We start from the raw sequence: 13,495 nt of genomic DNA on the forward strand, positions 1-13,495 counted from the left end.
ACATGATCATTTAAGGGAAGAATGTAATACAAAATATCAATACAAAGTGTCAAGACAGAATAAACTCTCTGCTGCTGCAGCAACAGAGATACGGTCTATAAGATATATAGATATCTAATGTATTCATACATTGTTTATGTAGGATATACGCATGTATATATAACGTAATCATATTGTTTCTTCAATTTAAAAATAGCTGACCGTTTTTTCCCCCTTCTCTGGGCTTATATTCCCAGTTTTGATCTCGGACGTCTGGTCACTTATAGCATATAAGAATATTATATTACTGTTAAGCAAACTATGAATAATAAAACATGTGTCCGTTATCATAGCTACACGTATGACAAAAAAGCGCGTGAAAATGAGTGGTATTCAGTGAGGTAAAATTAATTAAATGCGCTGACAGTTCATTGCTCCTGCCAAATGAATTGCACTGAGTGGAGCGGATCACCACTCCAAGATGGCGGCCCCGCGTCTCGTCTGCGCCAGTAAGCAGTAGCGTTCGATGCTGCGTCTACTTATAAGATGTCTATGGTTATGACGTTAGCAGTGAGTTTACAGCCTCACTGATTTAACTACACAGCAAACAAAAGTCATGTTACTTAGCCAATAAACGTTATCTTACATTCATAACTTACCCTTCTTTGTGCAACTTCAAATGTCGAACGAAGTTGGAAGTTGTTGCGTCTCCGTCTGTAATATTCGAACTGCGTGATTTGCATACGGCAATTCGTTTTTTGTTGACCAAGTCGTAGTTTTTATACCCGAACGAAACCAACTTTGGTATAAATCTTTCTCACTGGCGCGTTGTTTGACAACTCTTGTTCATTGGTTGTCCTGCAATTTGATTGGCTGAATGCTGTGTGATGAAAACAATGTAGATCTAATTTGATTGGCTGTTGTACTGAGAGCACACACGCTGACACGCAGCACACACGCTGATAGACAGACAGACACGTACAAAATGAAAGCTACGGAGCGCTCCCAAATAACTTTTTAAACTTTAGGTTTTGGAGAAAGTAGCAAGTCATGTCAAGTCAAAAGGCTCAAGTCCAAGTGAAGTCACAAGTCATTGATGTTAAAGTCTAAGTCGAGTTGCAAGTCTCTTTACATTTTGTCAAGTCGAGTCTAAAGTCATCAAATTCATGACTCGAGTCTGACTCGAGTCCAAGTCATGTGACTCGAGTCCACACCTCTGATTATTAGCCATTTTGCATATGTTGTTTAGGAGTAATGTTTAAATACATTTTTATTGCTTTTTTCGCATTATCTCAGGATTTTAAGAACATTACAGTCATATTGAGTAAAAAAAACTACTTTTTGTGTTTGCAAGATTTAAAAAAGCATGTATTTCGAGTAAAACGGCCAAGGATGCATTATTTCAGGCATTATTAGCCATTTTTCATGTGTGGTTTGAGTTATGGTTAAATAACTGTCATATACTGTCAGTTATGACATAGTAAGTAAAACCTAATTTATGTATTTGCAAACCTTACAAAATCATTTAAATCTAGTAAAACTCACATGGATTCAATATTACAGACATTTTTAGACATTTTGCATGTTTGGTTTAGGAATTATGTTGGAATCATTTTTATTAATTTGTTCGTATTTTCTCAGAATTTTAGAACATTACTGTCATATTGACTAAAAAAATAATTTTTGTGTTTGCAAGCCTTAAAAAAGCATATGTTTCGAGTAAAACTTACAAGAATGCATTAATTCAGGCATTGTTAATCATTTTTCATTTGTAGTTTAAGAGTTATGTTTAAATAACTGTCATATTGAGTGTGGCAGTTATACTGTCATATTGAGTAAAAAAAACTAACCTGTCTTTGCAAACCTTACAAAAGAAAATGTTTCTATTAACACTCACAAAGATAATTTTTTTCACGCATTATTAGACATGTTTCATGTGTGGTTAGGAGTTATAAATAAATAATTGTCATATTGAGTGTTACAGTTTTAATGTCATTATGTGTAAAACCTAATTTTTGTATTTGCAAACCTTACAAAAACAATTGATTCTAGTAAAACTTATATAGATTCAATATTACAGGCATTTTTAGACATTTTACATGTTTGGTTTAAAATTTGTGTTTGAATACATTTGTATTGCTTTTTTCGCATTATCTCAGGATTCTAAGAACATTACTTTCATATTGAGTAAAAAACTACTTTTTGTTTTTGCAAACCTTACAAACTCACATAAATACATTATTACAGGCATTTTTAGACATGACACATGTTTGGTTTTGGAGTTATGTTTATATAACTTTCATATTTAGTATGACTGTTATACTGTCATATTGAATAAAAAAACTAGCTTGTGTCTTTGATATCTTTACAAAAGATCATTTTTTTAAACTAACAACGTTACATGTCTCCCTAGGCATTATTAGCCATTTTGCATGTGTTGTTTAGGAGTTAGGTTTAAATACATTTTTATTGCTTTTTTCCCCATTATCTCAGGGTTCTAAGAACATTACAGTCAAGTAAAAAACTACTTTTTGTGTTTGCAAAATGTAAAACTCAGTAAAACTCCCAATGATTCATTATTTCAGGCATTAGCCATTTTTTTGTGTGGTTTATGAGTTATGTTTAAATAACTGTCATATTGAGTGTGATTTTGTCATTGTGAGTAAAACCTAATTTTTGTATTTGCAAACCTTACAAAAACAACCGATTCTAGGAAAACTCACATTGATACAATATTACAGGCATGTTTAGACATATTGCATGTTTGGTTTTGGAGTTATATTTATATAACCTGCTTTCTGAGCCGCCACCTTTGTGGTTTGCGTGTCCCACTGATCCAGGAACTATGTTGTCCGGGGGCTTCTATGGTCTCCCAAGACAAACAGGTCCTAGGTGAGGGATCAGACAAAGAGCAGCTCAAAGACCTTTATTAAAAGTACAATTGAGGACCTAGATTTTTTCTCGCCCGGACGCAGGTCACCGTGTGGAGCCAGGCCCAGAGGTGTGGCACGATGGCGATTGACGGGCCTGTCCCCATGGGGCCCAGCCGTGCTCAGCTCGAAGAGGCAACGTGGATCCCCCCTCCAGGGCTCACCACTCATGGGCTGGGTCATAGAGGGTGCAGTGTGAGCTGGGCGGCAGCCGAAGGCAGGGCACTTGGTGGTCCGATTATCGGCTACATAAGCTCGCTCTTGGGACATGGAACGTCACCTCGCTGGGAGGGAAGGAGCCTGAGCTGGTGCTTGAGGTGGAGACGTTCCCGGCTAGATATAGTTGGACTCACAGCAAGGGCTCTGGAACCTGTTCTCTCAGAGGGGCTGGACTGAGCTGAACTTTCATTACTTGCAAAGCCAGAGTGGAAGAGATTCCACACTGGCGTTGCAACTAATGAGAGGCTGGGGTGGCAATTCTTGTTGCCCCCCGGCTCAAAGCCTGCACGTTGGACTTTAAACCCAATAGACGAGATGGTAGCTTCCTTCAGCCTTTGGGTTGGGTGACGGGTCCTGACTGTTGTTTGTGTTTACACACCAAACAGCAGCTCAGAGTACCAACTCTTTTTGGATTCCCTTGAGGGAGTACTGGAGAGTGCTCCCTCGGGTGATTCCCTTGTTCTGCTGGTGGACTTCAACGCTATGTTGGCAACGACAGTGAAACCTGGAGAGTCGTGATTGGGAAAAATGGCCACCCGGATCTGAACCCAAGTGGTGCTTTGTTATTGGACTTTTGTGCTTGTCACGGATTGTCCATAACAAACACAATGTTCAAACATAAGGGTGTCCATATGTGCACTTGGCACAAGGACACCCTCGGCCGCATGATTGACTTTGTAGTTGTGTCATGGGATTTGCGGCCTCATGTTTTGGACACTCGGTGAAGAGAGGGGCAGAGCTTTCTACCAACCACCACCTGGTGGTGAGCTGGCTCCGATGGTAGGGGGGGATGCCGGTCAGACCTGGCAGGCCCAAACGCATTGTAAGGGTCTGCTGGGAACACCTAGCAGAGTCTCCTGAAGAATTTTGAACATGTCCGGAAGAACTTTGAACATGTCACGAGGGAGGTGCTGGACATTGAGTCTGAGTGGACCATGTTCCGTTCCTCTCTTGTTGAGCCAGCTGATTGAAGCTGTGGCCGCAAGGTGTTTGGTGCCTGTCGTGGCGGTAATCCACCAGCAGTGAGGGATGCTGTCAAGCTGAAGAAAGAGCCACCGGGTCCTTTTGGCTCATGGGACTCCAGAGGCAGTTGGCATACCGACAGGCCAAGCCAGACCTCCTCAGTCCCACCAACACGTCTTCCTATGAGGAAACAGTGCCTGGGAAGTCTATGGTGGGCTCTCCTATTTCTGGGGCTGAGGTTGCCAAGGTAGTTAAAAAGCTCCTCGGTGGCAAGGCCCCAGGGGTATGAGCTCCGTCCGGAGTTCCTTAAGGCTCTGGATGCTGTGGGGCAGTCTTGGTTGACAAGACTCTGCAACATTGCGTCTACATCGGGGGCGGTACCTCTGGATTGGCAGACCGGGGTGGTGGTTCCTCTCTTTAAGAAGGGGAACCGGAGGGTGTGTTCCAACTATCGTAGATCACACTCCTCAGCCTTCCCGGTAAGGTCTATTCATGTGTAATGGAGAGGAGGAACCTCGGATCCAGGACGAACAGTGTGGTTTTCGTCCTGGTCGTGGAACGGTAGACCAGCTCTATACTCTCGGCAGGGTCCTTGAGTGTGCATGGGAGTTTGCCCAACCAGTCTACATAAGTTTTGTGGACTTGGAGAAAACATTCGACCTTGGCCCCCGGTAAATCCTATGGGGAGTGCTCAGAGAGTATGGAGTATCGGCATGTCTGATTGTGGCGGGTGTCTCCCTGTATGATCAGTGTCAGAGTTTGGTCCGCATTGCCGGCAGTATGTCGGACCCCTTTCCAGTGAGGGTTGGACTCCGCCAAGGCTGCCTTTTGTCACCGATTCTGTTCATAACTTTAATGGACAGAATATCTAGGCGCAGTCATGGCTTTGAGGATCCCCTCAACGCCATGACTGCGCCTGGTTTGGTGGCTGCAGGATTAGGTCTCTGCTTTTTGCAGATGATGTGGTCCTGATGGCTTCAACTGGCCAAGATCTTCAGCTTTCATTGGATCGGTTCGCAGTGAAGCGACTGGGATGAGAATCAGCACCTCCAAGTCCGAGTCCATGGTTCTCGCCCGGGAAAGGGTGGAGTGCCATCTCGAGGTTGGGAAAGAGATCTTGCCCCAAGTGAAGGAGTTCAAGTACCTAGGAGTCTTGTTCACGAGTGAGGATAGAGTGGATTGTGAGATCTACAGGCGGATCGGTGCGGCGTCTTCAGTAATGAGGACGCTATATCGATCCGTTGTGGTGAAGAAGGAGCTGAGCCAGAAGGAAAAGCTTTCAATTTACCGGTCGATCAACGTTCCCATCCTCACCTATGGTCATGACCTTTGGGTTATGACCGAAAGGACAAGGTCACGGGTACAAGCGGCCGAAATGAGTTTTCTCCGCCGGGTGGTGGGTCTCTCCCTTAGAGATAGGGTGAGAAGCTCTGTCATCTGGGAGGAACTCAGTGTAAAGCCGCTGCTCCTCCACATTGAGAGGAGCCAGATGAGGTGGTTCGGGCATCTGCTCAGGATGCCACCCGAACGCCTCCCTAGGTCCGAACGGCAGGAGGCCATGGGGAAGACCTAGGATACATTGGAAAGACTATGGCCTGGGAACGCCTCGGGATCCCCCGAGAAGAGCTGGACGAAGTGGCTGGGGAGAGGGAAGTCTGGGCTCTCTGCTTAGGCTGCTGCCCCCGCAACCCGACCTCGGATAAGCAGAAGAAAATGGATGGATTTAGTATGACAGTTATACTGTCATATTGAGTGTGACAGTATACTGTCATAAAACCCAATTTTTGTATTTGCAAACCTGATTCTAGTAAAACTCACATCTCTACAATATTACAGGCAATTTTGGACATAATGCACGTTTGGTTTTGGAGTTATGTTCATATAACTTTAATATATAGTATGACATCTATACTGTTATAATGAGTAAAAAAACTAACTTGTGTCGGTCATAAAACTCAATTTTTGTATTTGCAAACCTTACAAAAACATATGATTCTAGTAAAACTCACATGGATTCAGTATTACAGGCATTTTTAGACATTTTGCATGTTTGGTTTAGGAATCATGTTGGAATACATTTGTATTGTTTTTTTCACATTATCTCAGCATTTTAAGAACTTACTGTCATATTGAGTAAAAAAAACCTTTTGTGTTTGCAAGCCTTAAAAAAACAACCGATTCTAGTAAAACTCACATTGATACAATATTACAGGCATGTTTAGACATCTTGCATGTTTGGTTTTGGAGTTATGTTTATTTAACCTGCTTTCTGAGCCGCCACCTTTGTGGTTTGCGTGTCCCACTGATCCTAGGAGCTATGTTGTCCGGGGGCTTCTATGCCCCCTGATAGGGTCCCCCAAGACAAACAGGTCCTAGGTGAGGAATCAGACAAAGAGCAGCTCAAAGACCTTTATGAAAAGTACAAATCGAGGACCTAGATATTTTCTCGCCCGGACGCGGGTCACCGTGGCTCCCCTGTGGAGCCAGGCCCAGAGGTGGGGCACGATGGCGAGCGACTGGTGCCCATGGGGCCCAGCTCGAAGAGGCAACGTGGGTCCCCCCTGCAATAGGCTCACCACTCATGGGCTGGGTCATAGAGGTCGGGTGCAGTGTTAGCTGGGCGGAGGCCGAAGGCAGGGCACTTGGCGGTCCGATAATCGGCTACATAAGCTCGCTCTTGGGACGTGGAACGTCACCTCGCGAGGTGGAGAAGTTCCCGGCTAGATAAAGCTGGACTCACTTCGACGCACAGCAAGGGCTCTGGAACCTGTTCTCTCAAGAGGGGTTGGACTCTCTTCCACTCTGGCGTTGCAAGTAATGAGAGGCTGGGTTGGCAATTCTTGTTTCCCCCCGGCTCAAAGCCTGCACGTTGGACTTAACCCAGAAGACGAGATGGTAGCTTCCCTCCGCTTTCGGGTTGGGTGACGGGTCCTGACTGTTGTTGGTGTTTACGCACCAAACAGCAGCTCAGAGTACCCACTCTTTTTGGATTCCCTTGAGAGTGCTCCCTCCGGTGATTCCCTTGTTCTGCTGGGGGTCTTCAACGCTCATGTTGGCAACGACTTTGAAACCTGGAGAGTCGTGATTGGGAAAAATGGCCACCCGGATCTGAACCCAAGTGGTGCTTTGTTATTGAGCTTTTGTGCTCGTCACGGATTGTCCATAACAAACACAATGTTCAAACATAAGGGTGTCCATATGTGCACAGTTCCATTATTGACTTTGTAGTTGTGTCATGGGATTTGCGGCCTCATGTTTTGGACACTCGGGTGAAGAGAGGGGCGAGCTTTCTACCGATCACCACCTGGTGAGCTGGCTCCGATGGTGGGGTAGGATCCCGGACAGACCTGGCAGGCCCAAAAGCATTGTGAGAGTCTTTTGGGAATGCCTAGCAGAGTCTCCTGTCAGAGAGAGTTTCTTTTTCCACCTCCGGAGGAACTTTGAACATGTCACAAAGGAGGTGCTGGACATTGAGTCTGAATGGATCATGTTCCGTGCCTCTCTTGTCAAGCCAGCTGATTGGAGCTGTGGCCGCAAGGTGTTTGGTGCCTGTCGTGGCGGTAATCCTAGAACCCGCTGGTGGCCACCAGCAGTGCGGGATGCCGTCAAGCTGAAGAAAGAGCTTATCTGGTCCTTTTGGCTCATGGGACTCCAGAGGCAGCGGGCATACCGACAGGCCAAGCAGTGCCTGGGGAATCTGTGGTGGGCTCTCCTATTTCTGGGGCTGAGGTTGCCAAGGTAGTTTTAAAAGCTCCTCGGTGGCAAGGCCCCGGGGGTGGATGAGCTCCGTCCGGAGTTCCTTAAGGCTCTGGATGCTGTGGGGCTGTTTTAGTTGACAAGACTCTGCAACATCGCGTGGACATCAGGGGCGGTACCTCTGGATTGGCAGACCGGGGTGGTGGTTCCTCTCTTTAAGAAGGGGAACCGGAGGGTGTGTTCCAACTATCGTAGCTCACACTCCTCAGCCTTCCCGGTAAGGTCTATTCATGTGTACTGGAGAGGAGGAACCTCGGATCCAGGACGAACAGTGTGGTTTTCGTCCTGGTCATGGAACGGTAGACCAGCTCTATACTCTCGGCAGGGTCCTTGAGTGTGCATGGGAGTTTGTCCAACCAGTCTACATGTGCTTTGTGGACTTGGAGAAGACATTCGACCGTGGCCACCCCGGGAAGTCCTGTGGGGAGTGCTCAGAGAGTATGGGGTATCGGCATGTCTGATTGTGGCGGGTCGCTCCCTGTATGATCGGTGTCAGAGCTTGGTCCGCATTGCCAGCAGTAAGTTGGCTGCCCTTTGTCACCAAATGTGTTCATAAATTTTATGGACAGAATTTCTAGGCGCAGTCATGGCGTTGAGGGGATCCGGTTTGGTGGCTGCAGGATTAGGTCTCTCCTTTTTGCAGATGATGTGGTCCTTATGGCTTTAACTGGCCAGGATCTTCAGCTCTCATTGGATTGGTTCGCAGCCGAGTGTGAAGCGACTGGGGTGAGAATCAGCACCTCCAAGTCCGAGGTTCTCGCCCGGGAAAGGGTGGAGTGCCATCTCGAGGTTGGGCAGGAGATCTTTCCCCAAGTGGATGAGTTCAAGTACCTGGAGTCTTGTTCATGAGTGAGGGAAGAGTGGATCGTGAGATGCACAGGCTGATCGGTGCGGCGTCTTCAGTAATGAGGACGCTATATCGATTTGTTGTGGTAAGAAGGAGCTGCGCCAGAAGGAAAAGCTCTCAATTTACCGGTCAATCTACGTTCCCATCCTCACCTATGGTCATGAGCTTTGGGTTATGACCGAAAGGACAAGATCACGGGTACAAGCGGCCGAAATGAGTTTTCTCCGCTGGGTGGCGGGTCTCTCCCTTACTGAAAGAATTTTCACCGTTTAATTACAGTAACCTACTGGCAGCTAATGGTTCCAGTATAAAACTGTTTTTCTACAGCACACATACTGTGATTTATCACTACAGTTTATTACTGTAAAAAGTATCACAGTACTGTGCTGTATCAAATATACGCTTCACAGCATAATACTGTCATCTGTTTAGCGGCATTACACTGTTATTTTAGTGTATCTACTGTAATATCCATTAACAGTTAATTACAGTAAAATAATTGTAAGCACTATAGACTGAGCTTTACAGTATAATGCCACTAGAAGTTAATGAGTTGAACTTTTAATTTTTCAAAATCAAAACCCCTGCAATCTGCTGGCATAAAAATGACTGGAGAAATGGCCTTGCAAGATTATGTTTTTATTAACCAATTATTTTAAAGTGCATCAAATAAATTCGATGTACATTTAGTGCATTCTTCTTATTTTCAGTAAAGCATTTTAACATTTATAACATGTCCACTTAATTTCTAACTGGAGACAAAACACTGAACACGAGTCCAGTGTTTAGTTGTCGGCTACATAAAGCCCCACTCAAAGTCTGTGAGATGTTTTATAAGGGTGGCTACGTGAGGATTTACAGTTGCTGCCTTTTTCTGGACCAGCTTCCCGGTCTTCTTGGACACCACCTTTCCCTAGCTAGCCTTTGTTCCCCTCTCAGGGTTAACGCCAATGAATCGCCTAAAAAAGAGAGAAAGCATATTAGATATTCTGTTGTGATTGAAGATTACTTGCAGTCGATACAGAACCCCCCTCACATTGTTATTTAGGAATATGCACTGCACAAATATTAATATCAATTTTAGGATATATTTGAGCCTATACCATAACCACAGCTGTAGATGAGTGAATGCTCTAAAACCCATTAAGACAAATTCAGAGAGGAAGACAATGCTAAAGCCTCCCCAATCCCTCTCTCTATTTATGTTTTCTCTCCATCTACGGGACCGTGTATTTACGCTGATGTTTCCTGCTTTCACCCATTTAACATATCGTTACCTGCTCATTACCTATCTTCTCTGCATCCTGGGGTCACACTGCTGCTTCTTGCCTTTACCCATTCAACATATCTTTACCTGCACATTACCTACCTTCTCCGTATCCTGGAGTCAAGCTGGTGTTTCCTGCCTTTACTCATTCAACATATCTTTACCTGCACATTACCTACCTTCTCTGTATCCTGGCGTCTAGCTGGTGTTTCCTGCCTTCACCCATTCAACATATATTTACCTGCACATTACCTACCTTCCCTGCATCCTTGGGTCACACTGGTGCTTCTTTCTTTCACCATACAACATATCTTCACCTGCACATACCTACCTTGTCTGCATGGCCTCGACCACACCTGCGCTTCCTTCTTTCACCCATTCAACATACCTTCACCCGCACATTACCTACCTTCCCTGCATAGTGGGGTCACACTGGTGCTTCCTGCCTTTACCCATTCAACATATCTTCACCCGCACATTACCTACTTGCTCTGCATTCTCGGGTCAAGCTGGTGCTTCCTGCCATCATCCAGTCAACATATATTTACCTGCAAATTACCTACTTTTTCTGCATCCTGGGGTCAAACAGGTGCTTCCTTCTTTGACCCAGTCAACATATCTTTACCTGCACATTACCTACCTTCTCTGTATCCTAGAGTCAAACTGGTGCTTCGGTCCCTAATAAGAAGGTCCACAAAGGAACAGAAGAGTCATTGATTTAAGGCACAAAATTGGGGAAAGGACAAGTCAAATTCCTGAACAGAGGTGACAAATATAAAATAAAATATCCTAACAGTATTTTAACAGTATCAAGAGGATTTACCTTTGAACAAATTCCAATGTCCGAGGACCTTCCTCTTGGTATTCCAAGTTGAACACATAGTAGGTGGCAAGAAGGGCAGCAAGCCCTGAGATTAAGCTAGGTTGGACGCCTTTGCAGATGACATCACCTTCCATGCTGATCATCCAACGTTTTATTGTGACTTTGTCACCAGCAACTGGTACAGTCAAGAAATGCAGTTTATGTTCCTAAACAGTATCCAATATGGGTAGCATTTTAAAAGTATTTGGAATGGCCACCTCACTCGCTCTCTCTTTACTCTGTTTACATCTAGTCTCCTAAGGCAGTGGTTCTCAAATGGGGGTACGCGTACTCCTGGGGGTACTTGAAGGTATGCCAAGGGGTACGTGAGATTTTTTTTTAATATTCTAAAAATAGCAACAATTCAAAAATCCTTTATAAATATATTTATTGAATAATACTTCGACAAAATATGAATGTAAGTTCATAAACTGAACAACTAATCACGTAGGCTATTCCATTCATTACCATAAAGCCAGAGTTTCCCCCATGTCATGATGGTTTGACCCTACCTGGCGGTGCCACACGGCACCAACTGTCAATCAACTATCCATGTAGAAAACAATGGAGGCTTGGTTAAAGCGTAGTGGACATGTTCCATAAATATTGATGTTAAAGATTTCTTTTTTTTTGAAGAAATGTTGAGAATGAAGTTCATGAATCCAGATGGATCTCTATTGCATTCCCCAAAGAGGGCACTTTAAGTTGATTACTTCTATGTGTAAAAATCTTTATTTATAATTGAATCACTTGTTTATTTTTCAACAAGTTTTTAGTTATTTTTATATCTTTTTTTCCAAATAGTTCAAGAAAGACCACAACAAATGAGCAATATTTTGCACTGTTATACAATTTAATAAATCAGAAACTGATGACATAGTGCTGTATTTTACTTCTTTATCTCTTTTTTTCAACCAAAAATGCTTTGCTCTGATTAGGGGGTACTTGAATTTAAAAAATGTTCACAGGGGTACATCACTGAAAAAAGGTTGAGAACCACTGTCCTAAGGCAGTGGTTCTCAACCTTTTTTCAGTGCTGTGAACATTTTTTAATGCAAGTAGACCTCCATGTCTTTATAACAGGAATATCCTGAATTCTCAAGTTGCATATCACAATAGTCATCATCAGTGTTAATAACACAAGAGCTGCTTGGATTTGCTGTTGAGCAAGTCAAACTTCGTTCAGTGTAGCCGTAGTGCTTCCTTGACACGTGCGATGTGAAAGTAGACTTAACTGTAAATCTTTTTTCACATTGACTGAAGGGGCACGTAACTGTCCTACCTTCGGTAATATGACTTTTCAAATGCAGGAAAAGGGCCCGTATATCATCGCACTTCGCGCTACATGAGACAATATTACAAGGTAAACCTTCTGCGCTATACATATCAGTCCTACTCTTGCCATATTTATGACGACGGCTGTGAGTTTTGAAGGCTGAGAAGTTGGAAAAAACTCTTGTGCATTTAGGGAAAGCACACTTAAACGATGCATTAGGCATACAACTATGACTTCGCATGTGTCTAACATACGCAAATACATTGCTGCAAGTCGTAGCACATATGTTGCAAGTTATCATCTTTTATGATGACTATGACAAAAAAGAAGAAAACTTAGCTAGCTAGCATGCGCGTGGTCAACGATATAGTGTCTGTGATGCTGACTGTGACGCTATGTCATTTCGGACTTTATAAATATATATATAAAGTAATTCAAACAGAAAATGACACATCAAGGTACAAGTGAGTCTTACCTTGTTATCAAAAACACACAATGCAGTCGGATGGATTTAGCAGGGTCGGCCAGGTGAAATGAAGCTCGGTTGGACGAATTGTGGGCGGAACCAAGAAACAAGTCGGAAAAATACTGAATTACACTGTAGGTTTTACAGTAACTTACTGCTGGTTGATATTTTTTGAAAAATGCAACAAAATTTACAGTACTTAACTGCATTCAAGAAGAACATGATAGGTTGATTGGCAACACTAAATTGGCCCTAGTGTGTGAATGTGAGTGTGAATGTTGTCTGTCTATCTGTGTTGGCCCTGCGATGAGGTGGCGACTTGTCCAGGGTGTACCCCGCCTTCCGCCCGATTGTAGCTGAGATAGGCTCCAGCGCCCCCCGCGACCCCGAAGGGAATAAGCGGTAGAAAATGGATGGATGGATGGAGTATATAACTGTTATTTTATTTTTTATTTTTACAGTAATTTTTTACAGTGAAGGTCATGGGTGTCAAACTCTGGCCCGTGGGCCAAATTTGGCCCAACGTGTAATTTGACTTGGCCCTTGAGGCAATATCAAATTAACACTAAAGCTGGACCGGCGATTATACATTGCGGCAGTGCCGCGGTAACACCGCATTCACCGCTACTTCTAATACTTGCCAAGACAAAAGTGACTCCAGCACTGCTCCCGAATTTTTTATTTTTTATTTTCAGCTAGTCAAACGAGTGCCGGCCCAGTTTCACGTCAGCGCAGCTTCTGCACCCACACACAATTGAATGCAACGCATACTTCATCAACAGCGATACAGGTTACACTGACGGTAGCCAAATAAAAAACTTTAACACTTTTAGAAATATACGCCACACTGTGAATCCACACCAAACAAGAATGACAAACACATTTCGGGAGAACATCCGCACCGTAACACAACATAAACACAACACAACA

This window comes from Entelurus aequoreus, linkage group LG02 (assembly GCF_033978785.1).
Source record: "Entelurus aequoreus isolate RoL-2023_Sb linkage group LG02, RoL_Eaeq_v1.1, whole genome shotgun sequence".
Lineage (NCBI taxonomy): Eukaryota > Metazoa > Chordata > Actinopteri > Syngnathiformes > Syngnathidae > Entelurus > Entelurus aequoreus.